The sequence below is a fragment of the Parasteatoda tepidariorum genome, chromosome 8 (assembly GCF_043381705.1).
Source record: "Parasteatoda tepidariorum isolate YZ-2023 chromosome 8, CAS_Ptep_4.0, whole genome shotgun sequence".
Lineage (NCBI taxonomy): Eukaryota > Metazoa > Arthropoda > Arachnida > Araneae > Theridiidae > Parasteatoda > Parasteatoda tepidariorum.
In genome coordinates, this window is record NC_092211.1 from 84201334 (window position 1) to 84216623 (window position 15290).

The following is a 15290-nucleotide window of genomic DNA, read 5'->3' on the forward strand; positions in this document are numbered from 1 at the left end:
GCAAGATCGTCATGTGACATACCGTGAGATAGAGGCGTCTTTGGACATTAGTATGACTAGCATCAATAAAATATTGCATGAACATTTGAACGTAAAAAAAATTTGTTCGCGTTGGATCCCGCATAATCTGACAAACGCTCAAAAAAAGGCTTGTGTCGATTGGTGCAAGGAAATGTTGGAAAAATACGTTCAAGATACATCCAAGGCTGTGTATAACATCTACACAGGTGACGGATCCTGGATCTATGCATATGAGCCGGAAACAAAACAGCAATCAACTGTATGGGTCTTCCAAGACGAGGCAAAACCAACAAAAGTTGTTCGAGGAAGAAAAAAATGCTTTGAAAATTGGTTCAAACGCATACAAAAGTGTATTGATCATCATGGAGAATATTTTAAAAAACAATAAAACCAATTTCGATCCTACATATTTGTTTTTTCATTATTAGGCCAGAAATATAAATAGCAACCCTCGTACTTACATTTATTTGCCTGGAGAATCTTTTTTGTTAAAAAAAAATCATTTCTCAATTTAAATTTATTTCTCTAAAATAGGGCTTTTTTTTAATGGATTGCATCTGAAAAAGAAAGAAAGATAACATTTTGTTTAAAATGAATTTAAAAATACCTTAGAAATAATATACATTCATGTGCTTTTGAATATTTTTATATGTACGTCGAAAGGGAGGATCTAATAACCACTCGAATTTCTTATGTCGAGTGCGCTTTCTGCTAAGCAGAAGAAATTATCAGTGTTTGCGACAAAGGGAATTGTGAGGGCGATAAAAACCTTTTCCAGGTGCAAGTCTTACTAGATGCATTAAACGAAAGTTTAGAAATTGATGATAGTTGCGATGGAAGTTTTGCCCAAACCGAGGGCAATGAGAATGAAATCTCCCCGTTTGATGCAAATAGTGCAGCGTATTTTTTTGATAGCTATCTAGCTAAAAAAGCTTTGAAAAAATTTATTTGTGAATAATGTAAAAAAATGCATGTACAAAACTCATTGTATATTTCACCACCAACAACTCAGTCAGTCAAAGTCAGAAAACCCAGGAGCACCAGTCTGCAGATGCTCGGAGGCCATTTCTACTCTGCCAGCTTAACGCAGCGCAACATAGTTGACGTGGGACCAGTTTCATTGCGGGAGTGAAATACTCCCCGCGTCAACTACCTATAACCTCAGCCTCCTCCAGAGGAGGAGGATTAGGCCATCTGGACTAGCTTCCAGGAAACGACTGAAAAACATACGACGAAAAGAACAATTTTCAGCTCCTCCTACAGACTTATTTACACCCTATGAATACTTTAAACTTTTCTGTGATGACGAAATAATCGAAAATTTTGTCAATCAAACAATTAACAGAAGACAGCTAACTCCATAAATACAAATAAGGCTGATTCTAGGTACTAATTTTATGATTGGACTCGTAACTATACCTGCATACAGTCATTACCGGAGTGATTCCACAAGATTTCCCTTGATAGCAGACAGTATGTCTCGCAATAGATTCCAACTTTTGAGGCAATATCTGCAAGTCAACAATAACGATACAAATATATGGTCAGCCTGAACATGACAGATTTCATAAAATTAAACCTCTTTTTCGTGAGAATTTAAAAAAATTGGATAAAAAAGAACATCTGAGCATTGATGAATTTATTATACCATTCAAAGGAAGGAGCAGACTAAAACAGTACAACAAAATCAAGCCTCATAAGTGGGGTATAAAAGTGTCTGGTTTGTGTGGTGTGAGTGGCATGCTGTATGACCTCGAAATCTACACTGGAAAAGACACACTGCAAGACAAAACAAAACTTGGAATCAGTGGTGACATTGTTGTGCCCATTTTTAAAACCTTATTTATAGCATGTTGAATTTGGCGCTATATAGTGCGCACATGCGAAGCTCTACACGTGATGCGAAAATCATGCACAAATAGTCTGCAGTCAACTGTTGGTGGTAAGCAAAATATTTCATTAATTTTAATAAGGAACAGTGTTACACTTATGACGCTGCCCCGTGGAACTCCTTCCTGCTCGAAAATAACAGAAATGACTGGGTCTAATAAAACTTGAAAAGTTCGGTCTGTTAGAAAATTTTGAATAAAATAAAACATATTACCGGTTATATTGTACATGATGAGATCTTTCAAAATACCGTGCTTCCAAGCGCGATCGTAAGCCTTTTCCATGTCGAAAAAGACAGCCACTAAATGTTGGCGCTTTAAAAAGGCTTCTCGTATTTCTGTTTTAAGTATGAGTATATTATCTATTGTTGAGTGACATCTTCTAAAACCACTTTGTCCGCGAGATAATATGTTACGAAATTCGTGTACATGTACTAATCTATTATTTACGATTCGTTCAAGTAGTTTGCACACACAACTGATTAGAGCAATAGGTCGTTAATTGGTTGGGTTTTTTTGTGTTCTTGCCGGGTTTGGGAATTGGTATGACATATGATCTTCGCCATGCTGTAGGAAACACTTTTTTTGTCCAGATGTAGTTGAATAGCTGCAATATAGTCTCGAGGTGGGCTTCTGTTTAATGTTTAAACATGCTGTTGTGAATTTTATCAGGTCCGGAAGAAGTATTCTTACACCGATTAATGGCTATTTTTAATTCGCTCATTGTCAATTCTGTCATATTCAATTGGTAATAGGGATGGTTTCAGAGAATATTTTTCTACTTTGGACCTGTAGTTTTTAAAAGCTTGAGAGTTATTTCGACTTGAAGCATTCGAAAAACGTTTGGCTTGAGTATTAGTTATTTCTTTTAAATCTGTTATTTTGTTGCTATTTATTTCTAAGTGTGGGATAGATAAATTAGAGTAATGTCCGGATATTGCTTAGATCTTTTTCCATATTCCTTAGTAAGGAGTATTAACATTGATTTCACTGACATAAGTTATCCAGGATTTTCTTTGGCTTTGACGACGGGTTCTACGGGCTAGAGCGCGAGCTTGTTCGAATTTTCAACTGTAGGAAATTTGCGAAAATTCCTCCAAACCTTTTTTTTGCGCTTTTCGAGTTAGGAGGCATTCATGATGCTACCAGGGCTTTGGTTGCTTAGGTAGTTCTGAGATGTATATGGCATAGATTTTTCAGCTACTGAGATAATTGCATTAGTTACGTATTGTGTTGCATGACCAATATTACTACTATTTATGAGTTTTGAATTTAATACAATAGATGATTGATAGTTGAGAGTAAGGCTAGGCGATTTACTCTCCAAAATATATAACACAAGCAGCATATTTAATTTCTGCTCGAATAGCTTTCGCAATTGTTTGATATGTGGGATAAAGGTCATTTAACTATCGAAAATGACACCAACAAACTTTGCGTGTGGCACAATTGGTACAGTTATGTTACGAATGGAGATAGCAAGATCATTATGAGGGATGAACTTTTAGGTGTAAGGGTGTGGCCAACGTGGTCGCACCAGCCTAAAATCTTGTTGATTTTCACCTTAACACGATACAAAATAAAACTTTTTAAACCAGTTCGCGTTGTGACTGGATAGTTGGAAAAATATGAAATCAACAACAGGTTGTCTGAATCTCACACTGCACTAAGAAATTCCAATTGTCTACTTGCGCCTTAATGGAACTCGCACGATACTGCTTAGTCAAAACAAACTTTCTTCCTGGAAAAATTCAATCTGATTCGCTGGAAGAAAGATTAGGTAAGTATAGGAAACTCTCAGGATCACACCAGAATATAATATCGGGGAAGAATTTGAAAATGAACATATTAAGGTTGGAAGGCATTTAGCACATTTATTTAAAATCACAAGATTTACTTTCGTATCTTTAATGATAATACCTGGGAAAATATTAACTAATCAACTAATTTGGAAACCAAATTAACAGTAAATAATGAACTTATGTTAAAATAGGCGTTTAGATCTTTACAAGCAATAACTGATTATGCATCCCGCTTTAGCTAAAAAAATTAATTCCTGTACTTTTAATTACTAAATAGTAATGCTACAAATTAGTGGATTACTAAATTTGATAGGAGTGGCCTGAAAAATCCTTACCCAGATGTTGTCTGTGTTGTAACGTTATTCAAGACTTATCACCAGATCTTGAAAAAGAATTAACGTTTGTAGAAAATCACCCGAAATTTGCAACGTCGATTACTATGAATATTCTTGTCAATGAAGAAATTTCCTTGGGTTTTGAGATATGTGAAAATGGGCACTGAAAACTATATACCCGAACATTTTGGGTATGCACTTATGTCTTTTTAAACAATTATTGTAAAAAGCAATAGCCTAGTTTAAAAGAAACTTCTACAACAAAATTTAAAACATTACAAAAGTAATCATACATTAAAAATCAATTTGCATTTATTATAATCTAATTTTTATTTTTAAATATTTTTTTTAAGGAACATTCGTTGACATTTTCACTAAGAGATAGTTTTCCATCACCCATAGAAATTTCTTTTCACTTATCCACAAATAAGTAGTTGAATCAGTAACAAATTACTACTATTTTCCATATTAAAATTTTAGGGGAGTAAAGCTATGATAGCTACAATATGAATTTGACTCTATTTTATAAAGTCTACCACTATATTATTCTGTACTTCATTATATTATATTTTGAGAGTTTTATTATTAATCGAAGTTCTTCCATAAAGATGGAGAAACTACTTATTAATAGAAATGGAATAAATGTTTATGGTATAACTTGGTTGTAACATAATTTAGATGTAACAAGCGAGTCGAATCACCTGTTCTAGGATGTAGTGGTCGAAAAAGACTACCTAGTATGAGTCACTCTCCTGATATGTGTTGGTTTCTAGTTCTAGGAGGTGATGGATGTGTAGATCAACATAAAGAGAGCCAGAGAATGCAGGTGATGGTACATGCAAAACTTTTGAAACATAAACGAACAATTTGACACTTATCCTTTGCTGGTTATTGTCCAACCAGGTACTAACCACTACCTTAACAATCACTTTTTCTTTCTATTTTAACTATTTCATTTTAAGCATAATACTCACTTTTGCTTTAAATCTTTAATCAAATGTAATAATTTTCAAAATTGTCCTAACTAACTTTAAATCACCAACTATTATTTGACTTTTTCCCATTGTTTTAATAACTACGCCTTTTAACTGAACTGAGCATGGGAATTAAAGACCACTAGGGAACCTCGGGATTGTGACACCCGTGTTTATCATAAAGAGATAAACCCCCTGAGGAATGAAATTCGAAGCTAGAAAAATCTCCAGCAGTTAGCCTTTGTCAATAACAATGAGCAATTAAAAAAAATTCTATTACTATACAGTAATTAAATATACAGGGCAAGGATCCAGCCTGCAAAATATTGAATAAAGGCTTATAAAAGAAATTATTGTGGTTGTCCAGACTATTTAAGAAAGAAAACATTTAAAATGAAGTAAAAAGTTTAGAGGTAGAAAGAGAATTTCAACCTTTAATGCAGAATTCAACTGAGAAAATAAAAGAATTTTACCAATTTTGAAAACTCTTAACGTAATGAACATAAAACTTATTTTACATATAAAAAAAATAATAACTTTTTAATTGTAAAATTTATCTCAAGGAAAAACAAATTTGTTAATTGTGATATAATTTCGTTTCTTCTGAAATTCACAACCAGCAAAACATTTGAAGGATAAAACAAAGTCCCCTTTTGAGACATACTCTTGCCCAAAATTTTTATTTGAATTAAAATCCTATGGCTTGTGGAAAATAAAACATGATTCATTTTTGTCTTTATCTTGTGTTTATTATGCACTCAAAGGTAGAGAACAATATCAGTTTTTCTCAATACAAATCTCTCAAAAATTTCCCATACACAAATTATACACAATCATATAAAGATTCAATGCAATCAAAAAATTGGACAGTGCATTCTTTGAGAAAAAAATTGAAATAAATTTAAGAAAGTTCATATTTAATATTACAATTTTTGGGGAAAAACTGCATAAGCCGAAGGGCACTCCAAATAGTAAAAGCAGAGAACCTAAAAAAAAGAAGAAAAAATTATATAGTATCAAAAATGTGGATACAAAAAAGAGGCTAAACACAATCATTCTCTCTTAGTATTTTTCATTTATAAAAAAATTTAGAGGCTAACCGGATAATCCGGCTCATTAGAAACTACAGACATCATTTGTGAGACTCATTGCAGTCATAGTGAGCCTTATACCATACCTGCTAAACTCCAGAGAAAAAAATATTACCTAGATTTTATACGGTATAAATTTGATTAAATTAAATAATTGATCATGATTGATTTATATTTATTGAAAAAATTAATAGAACATCATGTAAATAATAATCAATTTCTGGCAACTTTTTAAATAAAATATTACAAATTTAAGAATTGTTTAAGTTTACCTAATACATTACTAAGTTGAGTTGTCAATTGAAATTATTAAAAATGTGAGTGATTTTGTTTCTGTTATTCGTCCAAAATTAATATTCTATGTTGAGCATTATAGGCTAAATACCAAATATTTGTATGTTGCATCTGTAAATTAGTAGCATCAATTGTTTTCGAAAATTGAAGGAACTAGAAGGGGGAGACCAGCTACAAGATGGTTGGACAGTCTTGAGAAGGTCTTAAAATTGTTGAGAATAAACAGGTGGAAAAATCTAGCTCAAAGTCGCCCTGCCTGGAGGCAGCTAATTGAAAAAGTTTTGGCCTGCACTGTAGAGCTGACAAAAATTTTTTGAGTAGAACCTTGTATCAATTTACAATTTAAAAACTTCTTGAAAAGGTTTTTAGCAATTTTTTCAATAACAGAACACTATTTGCACAAATTCATGAAAGCAGGACCCTGGAATTCACAAATTATGAAGTTTTTTCACAATTTTACAAAAACAGGACCTTTCATAAAATGTCTGGACAGACTGGTTGTACATCTAATAAAACTAAGAAAATATGAATCTATAAAGAGGTGAATGGTGGAACTAGCAAGAGCTTATATTTATAAAAACCTTAAAAACTGCTCGACATATTATATGCACATACTTCCAATAACTTCCTCTGAATGCAATAATCAATTTTCATTTTATTATACATAGATCAGTGGTCTGTCCAGGCCAAATTTACTACCGTTTGGCGGTACTTTCACAAATTAAACTTCAGGAAAAACAGTAGTTTCACAAAATACTTTTACTTAATTTTTGTATCCTGTGAGAAACGATAAATCCATATTTTGTGCTGATTTAATATAATTTTAAATTTCCACAAATTATGTCTACACACAAGAAGGTTGAATTTTGAATATGTATATAAAATAATGATTAAGTTAACATAATAAATTACCAAAAGGAAAAAATAAAGGAAATCCATAACATAGCTGCCAACCTTAGGAACAAAAAAAAATTAGGAACACTATAAGCGACAAAATTATACGCACCCATACCTGCCAACTTAAAAAAATCTCAATGTGTAAAAAAAAAAACTCAATGTGTAATATAACGAACAACCAATTTATTTAATTATTTCAATGCGTCTACCCAATTAGTGAATGTTAAATTCAACACTAAATTGTAAATTTTTTATGTCTATTTTAAAACAGGAGGTACTTATTATTGAAGAGCAAAAAGCTAAGAAATGTTAAATTTTATTGACAAATAGAAGCAGAAAAAATTTAAAAATTAATAAAAGCTATTAATATAATAATCGTAAAACACACAATTCAAATTATTTCCAGTGTATAAAGCAAATTCAAGATTTTGCAAGAAAAGCATCAGTTGCCTTTTTTGCTTTTTTCAATGCACCTGTTAAAAATTTTCTTTGAATATTTTGCATTAAAAGTTTGTCAATATGCCTCTTCGCCCTCAGCAATAACTTTTTTCACAAGTAAAAAAAAAGATTGGAAACTAACAACCAAAATTAAATTTTTAAGGTAATGCTCGCCACACATGTCATTTAAATGAAACAATCATATCATTAAGTTGAGTTGCACATACGACGCGAATTCCACTACTAGAAATCTTTAAGCCCTGCCTACAAAAGAGGTATGACGCTTATCTACAGAAGGTTGTTCTCACTCCCATGATTTTGTGCATCAGTTTGATTCAGCAGAGACGGTTGCACAGTCGCGAAACCAGTTCCTAATACAAGAAACGCACTTGCGGCTCTTAACTGAAAGTAGCATTTTTTTTAAAAAGGATATATTCAGAAAAATAATTTAAAATGCGTGAATAACGGTGTATAAGCGTAGAGATGACTAGAAATGTATACATTTTATACGTAATGCGTAAAAGGTGGCAGGTATGCGCACCAATTACGAGAGTAGGACAAAAATTTAACTATTAAATAATAACATTAAGAGACATATATTTAAACACCTTACGTAAATTGATAAAACAAAACTTTAAACACCATTTTTTGTGGGAAATTTATAATAATATTTTATAATTATATAATAATTTAAAAACAACCATTACATTACCTATTAATGCATAATTCTTCTCCAAATTATAAAATACAGGTAAATAATAATCTACGTAAACAAATATTTCTGATGCAACTGTTGAATACTACAATACATTTTTTTTAAAAAAATAATAGTTGTTTAAGATTTAATTTAGTGAAATGATCAGCAATAGACATTGGAATAGTATTTTCCAATAAAAAGCTAGTAAAAATTTCTCTGGCACAATAATCACAGAAACACGCTTGCGGCCATCAGAACAAGAGACTGGTTTAAAAGCAAAAATACAGCAATTTTACAAAAATTCGGATTTTTATAAAAAATATCAGATTTGATTTGAAAATTAGGAACAAATCTGAAAAATTCTGAGCAGTTGACAGCTATGCCATAATAGCAAAATGATTAACAAATAGGTTTACACAGGGCTCCAACCATGTTTTTAAAATTAAGGAAAAATTCACACTTCCAAGAATGATTTATAAAAAAATATTCCTCAAATAACAAAGAATAAGCCACTCATTGATAACATGAAGTTACAGAAGTAAGAGAAACACATGATCAAAATTATGTTAAATAAAGAAATTAATTCCTTATACTCTAAGAAATATTTTGTATTAAAGCAAGCACTAATAACATCTAAAAAATTTAAACATGGCATTATAAATATGGAAATTAATAGATTATACCTACAATTATTTTTAAAAAATAAACTACAATTATTTTTAAAAAATAAACTAAGTTTCAAAACATATCAATTAAGCATGGAAAACTGAGACAAGTTGCAACCATCAGGAAGTTAACTAAAACTTACTTTTTAATATATATATTTTTGATATCATGGATACTATAATTAAAATAAAGAATTTATTTCTTCAATAATTTTAGAAAAGGTAAATCAAATTAAAAGCATTACAATTAAATTAAGTAGCAATGTATCAAATTTTAAAAATATTTCCAATATTCAACTTTAAAAATAAAGGGTAAACATGAAAAACAGAATTAAGGCAAAACTTAGTTAAGCAAGATAATACAGAAAAAAAGAGACCTTGTTACAATAATTGGTACAAGTGCCAAAATAAGGTTTTATGTCATGGAACTAATATAAATTTGATGAAGTGGCATGTTTAGCCTTCAAAATATCAGTATTACACTTATTATCGAAGCAATTAGCTTGTTTGTGACACTTCATTGATAGAATATTTTCGAGAGTTTTCGTTGACATAGATGGCCTAAACTGTGTTTTATTTTTCTTTACCAAACTAAATACTCTTTTGCACTCCCAGCTATGGGGTATGCATATGATTCTTAACAACACTCTTGATATTCGGTCAAACTTAAGAGGATCTTGTAAATCCTGCCGCAAACAATACCTCTTAGGAAAGCGGGGACCACAAATATATCAGTCCTTTTTGGAAAGCTACTTAAAGAATCTGCATATCGAATTTTTTTTCTCTAGTCTATGAATTAAAGTATAATCATATGCGTTATGTATGAAAGACCATCTCAGCATACAAGGAGACAAAATTTCTTTAGTAAGCTTATCTTTTAAAAACATTTCGAGCAGGGGCTAATAGTGAATTTATGTCCATAAATAAAATTATGAAGTTTACTTTTACCAAAAACTATTATCAACGCCTCTTTATCGATTTGTGCATAGCTTCTTTCTGCCAATATGAGTGTAGAAGAGCTATTGGCGTTTCACAACAGTTATCAAGAACATGACTTAAGACAACTCCTACACCAAACTGAAGTTATCAGTAATTTTTCATCGAACGGAGCTTAACAATTCCTTTAAACATCTAACAGTTTTATCATAGACCTCAGACCATTTCCACTTTGTAGCCTATCTAGAAGTCTATGTAATACTTCAGTTCTAATAGTTTTATCCTTTAGAAAACTATTATAATAATTTATCAAACCCAAAAACATCTGTAACTGGACCTTATTTTCAACTACCGGAAAAACATGAATCGCTTTTACTTTACTTTTGGAGGGGTGGATGCCCTTCGCATCAATACGGTAGCCTAAAAAATTTAATTTTTAAATTATTAGTTAATAATAATTAAATTAAGACTAAATAAGCATTTGTCCCCATTTGCCCATTTTTAATTATGAATAACTTGCATTCATAAATTTGGTAAAGATGAAGGCAATAATTGAAATAAGTAGGTATATTATGAATAAAATACAGTTAGATGAATACATTATAAACATATATACAGAATTTTTAAATTTTCAGTAACTATTAAGGACATTTTTATTAGGTAAAATGATGACTTTTGCTCAAAAGTAAATTCTTACACGGAGTCTGGGTTTCAAAATAGTCCTAGCATTTCAAGTGCTCCGCGTTAGTTCACAGAGGCAATGCATTAGTAGGCAAAGCGTTAAGGTGGCAGAGTAGAAATGGCCTCCCAGCATTTATCTAAAAAAAAAAAATTCTTTTTAGAATTTTTAAAAAAGGCTTGCAATATATATCCATTTGTGCAGTAAGAAAAAGCAATAAAACAGTGCATTTTGTTTTCATTTTCTGGACTATCAAACTCTAGGGGTAGAAATATTTAAATTTTAAGAATATAGAAAATATTTTAATTTTAAGAATTTGAAAATTAATATAGAAATTCTTTATGCAAATTGAAAACTTTTCTACACACAATTAAAATATTTGCTTATCTGAAGATAATGCCATGCAAAAAACAATGTCAAACAATTTACCATTATCTTACTTCATAATAGGGGCTACGTTAATTCCGAATTGAAGCCTTTTTACCTTATATGCAACTTGTGNAATTTATTTAAAATAAATTTTAAAACTAAGAAAAGAAAATATTAAAAGTATCAATAATTTAAAGCACTGTTTTTTAACTTTTAAAATCAATATAATATATATATAAAAATTAGTTGATTTAAATCAATGATTTTTTTTAAAAAAATCATTTGATTTTAATCATGATTTAAATCAAGCTGATTTAAATCAACGAACCCTGCTTTAAACATCTAACAGTTTTATCATAGACCTCAGACCATTTCCACTTTGTAGCCTATCTAGAAGTCTAAGTAATACTTCAGTTCTAATAGTTTTATCCTTTAGAAAACTATTATAATAATTTATCAAACCCAAAAACATCTGTAACTGGACCTTATTTTCAACTACCGGAAAAACATGAATCGCTTTTACTTTACTTTTGGAGGGGTGGATGCCCTTCGCATCAATACGGTAGCCTAAAAAATTTAATTTTTAAATTATTAGTTAATAATAATTAAATTAAGACTAAATAAGCATTTGTCCCCATTTGCCCATTTTTAATTATGAATAACTTGCATTCATAAATTTGGTAAAGATGAAGGCAATAATTGAAATAAGTAGGTATATTATGAATAAAATACAGTTAGATGAATACATTATAAACATATATACAAAATTTTTAAATTTTCAGTAACTATTAAGGACATTTTTATTAGGTAAAATGATGACTTTTGCTCAAAAGTAAATTCTTACACGGAGTCGGGGTTTCAAAATAGTCCTAGCATTTCAAGTGCTCCGCGTTAGTTCACAGAGGCAATGCATTAGTAGGCAAAGCATTAAGTTGGCAGAGTAGAAATGGCCTCCCAGCATTTATCTAAAAAAAAAAAATTCTTTTTAGAATTTTTAAAAAAGGCTTGCAATATATATCCATTTGTGCAGTAAGAAAAAGCAATAAAACAGTGCATTTTGTTTTCATTTTCTGGACTATCAAACTCTAGGGGTAGAAATATTTAAATTTTAAGAATATAGAAAATATTTTAATTTTAAGAATTTGAAAATTAATATAGAAATTCTTTATGCAAATTGAAAACTTTTCTACACACAATTAAAATATTTGCTTATCTGAAGATAATGCAATGCAAAAAACAATGTCAAACAATTTACCATTATCTTACTTCATAATAGGGGCTACGTTAATTCCGAATTGAAGCCTTTTTACCTTATATGCAACTTGTGTGATAATAGTTTGAGCTTCATAGGAAGCGTCATCAACCGACAATTGTAAATACGCCTGAGCCAAATCTATCTTAGCACAATAGCCTCCTTCTTTAAGATTCAAAAGATGATTTGTGGTGGGAATTTAAAAAGGATGTGCTCTCATTGCTTTGTTTACTGCGATTTTACAATCTCAGCACAAACGGACCTCACCTGACAGTTTAATCACTAAAACAACCGGTGTTGCCCCTTTTGGATTAGAGATGTCTTCAATAACTTTGAAGTTCTGTTAGAGTATCTTCGATTTCGAATACTTTAATTTATTATGAAAAAAATCCTCCACTAAGTTCTACTTTCTATGGAATCGCTCACATATAGGGAGGGGGGGGAGATTATTTACCTATGACCACACTTATGAATACATAAGAACAAGATGTTTCTCAAAAGCCCTGCAATGGTTAGTTTGAATTAGGAACTTAAAATGTTGATATGGGTACTAAGTTGTTCATTCTTATGTGAAAGAAAGGAAAGGGCAAAAGGCAGGATTAGTGTGTCAACTTTTCATCACTAATTTTACTAAAAAATTAGCCATTCAATTTGACTTTTTATAAACATAAATCATTTACTCTCTCAATAAAATTTAGGATCTTTTCCAAAATGCTCAGCACTTTTCAAATGCTTTTTTTTAAAAATATTCAAAAGAGAAAAAACTATTTACTATAAAGAATTATTCAATGAAATCCTAATAACTAATTTTTTTATAGTGATTTTGCACAATAAAAAAAAAATCGCATGAAATCATTCAAATTGCTTTAAAGCAAATTAGAGTTGAGAAAAGAGATAATAAACAATAGCTGTCCATGAAAAGCCTGGTATTTTCCATATGGGATTCATGAAAAGCAAAAATTCGACCATCGTAACCTGCAGGCACTTGTTAAAAATAATTATATCACCATTATGCACAAATTTAATTCACATTTAAACACAGGGATTTGTCTAGGTTTTTCTGCGAGATACCCATTTTGGACAGCCAGGACATAATTTGTGAAAAATTCGAAACTGTATTAAAAAATCAACACAAAAATGTGGATTTATAGTTTCTTAACGGATACAAGAATAAAATTTTAAGAAAATGTACATTATGAGTTGTTTAATTTCAGCCATTATTCCTAACTAGAAAAATTTTGTCCTTAATGAAAATAAGCAGATTTCTTCTATTTTAATGTGTATTTACAAAATATTCTGTTTAAAATGACTATTTTTAATCCAGAACTAAATTCTAAATTTTGTTCTAATTTAGTAAAAAGGTAAGAATAATAGTGCAATACTGTTCTGTTGGTGCATCATATTAATGGAAAAATGAAACAAAAAATATTGAGTGAGCGTGAAAGTTCTAATAGTTTTTTGGATAAGCAAATTTGCAATGGAATTAAAATCACACATGACATTCTAATGAGACAAATAGTTTGCCAATCAAACACGTAGATGCCACACATATTAGTGCAACTGGTCTCACAGGGCTAACCATGAAAAAAAAATAAAAAATCTGGAGTAGTGAGAAGGAGCATATAAGACATTGTTCTTTATTAGAGCTACACAAATAGCTAAACGAAAATTGAGTTATGTTAAAAAAAATTCAAGTGCATAAAGCAAATATAGGATTTAGGGTTCAAGAGCATGTTAAACATTGACAATACAAATTTTAAAAAAGTTATCTAAAGTGAAAAAACTACATCCCATGGAATAAAAAAGTTTAAAAGACCTGTTTGTGGAATGTTAAAACATAACATTTTCAATTTCAGAGTTATTTTCTTAACTGAGAAGAATAAATTTTTTTAGTTTACAGAATAATTATGCTAATAGAACACTGAAAATTGAAATCAACATTAAGAATGTTTTGCAATGCTATTGTATTTAAAATAAATCAGTATCAATTAATATTCCTGTATGAAAATATGTAAATTAAAATAGTATAAATTTTAAAACACCTTATTATAAAAATTTTAGTTATTTTAAAAGTTATTTTAAAAAGGAGGTTAATAATATTTAAACGATTACACAGTGCATGTTTACAGTAAAATATGTAGCACATCATTTAGAAATGTCGAATTTTGCAATTCTTACCAGAAAGATTAATTANAAATAGTATAAATTTTAAGACACCTTGACGCAAGTTATTTTAAAAAGGAGGTTAATAATATTTAAACGATTACACAGTGCATGTTTACAGTAAAATATGTAGCACATCATTTAGAAATGTCGAATTTTGCAATTCTTACCAGAAAGATTAATTAAACTAGGTTGATGCTGAATCGAAATTTTTTTTAAAAAAATATTCGCATGGGTATTAGTAGTTAACAGTATTTTCTTATACATAGTTCTAGAACAACTAAAAGTCTTATTACACAAAAGTTGTGAACATGAACATGGCACAACTAATGCAAATTAGGATTATTCTATTTTCCAAAATTTCTATACAATAACAAATAGGTATTTTAGATTTACGTGTAAGTCATAAACCAAACGTTGAAAATTTATGAAGAATACCGACGATAAGGGAAAAAGGAATTATCCTTTAATAACTTCCTAGTAAACATGTAAACAAATAAAACACACAATTATTTAAATAACAAACCTAAATTAAAACCACTGAAAAGTTCTAATCATTAAAGTTCTAGAGCTTTGCAAAAATATTTAACTAGTATAATAATGAATGAATGTAAGCCTACCAAAGCCTACATGGAAGAATAGCTTAAAAATGAAAGTTAAAGTGTTAAAGTAAGTAAAGTAAAGTAAAAATTCGCAATCGCAACGAACTATAGGGGGCGCTGTTGTATGAGACTAATACCTGCGATTTCTATATGAATAGTCTAGTCCAGTGATTCTCAACCACTGTG

General features: G+C 30.2%; 1 protein-coding gene and 1 long non-coding RNA gene across 3 annotated transcripts in view; one reads left to right on the forward strand and one right to left on the reverse strand.

Annotated features, from left to right (window-relative positions):
• The window catches only part of LOC122271576 (serine--tRNA ligase, mitochondrial-like), a 584968-nt gene that overhangs the window by 562620 nt on the left and 7058 nt on the right, over nucleotides 1–15290 (forward strand). The gene's annotated exons all lie outside the window — the stretch shown is intronic.
• Nucleotides 5749–15184, reverse strand: LOC107450755 (uncharacterized). Of its 2 annotated transcripts, none has more exons than XR_001584992.3 (3): nucleotides 15029–15184; nucleotides 11932–12052; nucleotides 5749–6007 (listed from the first exon to the last, which is right to left on the reverse strand). It is a non-coding gene; the product is annotated as an uncharacterized lncRNA (long non-coding RNA). The 2 variants fall into 2 exon arrangements; XR_011637471.1 differs by having other exon boundaries at nucleotides 11908–12052.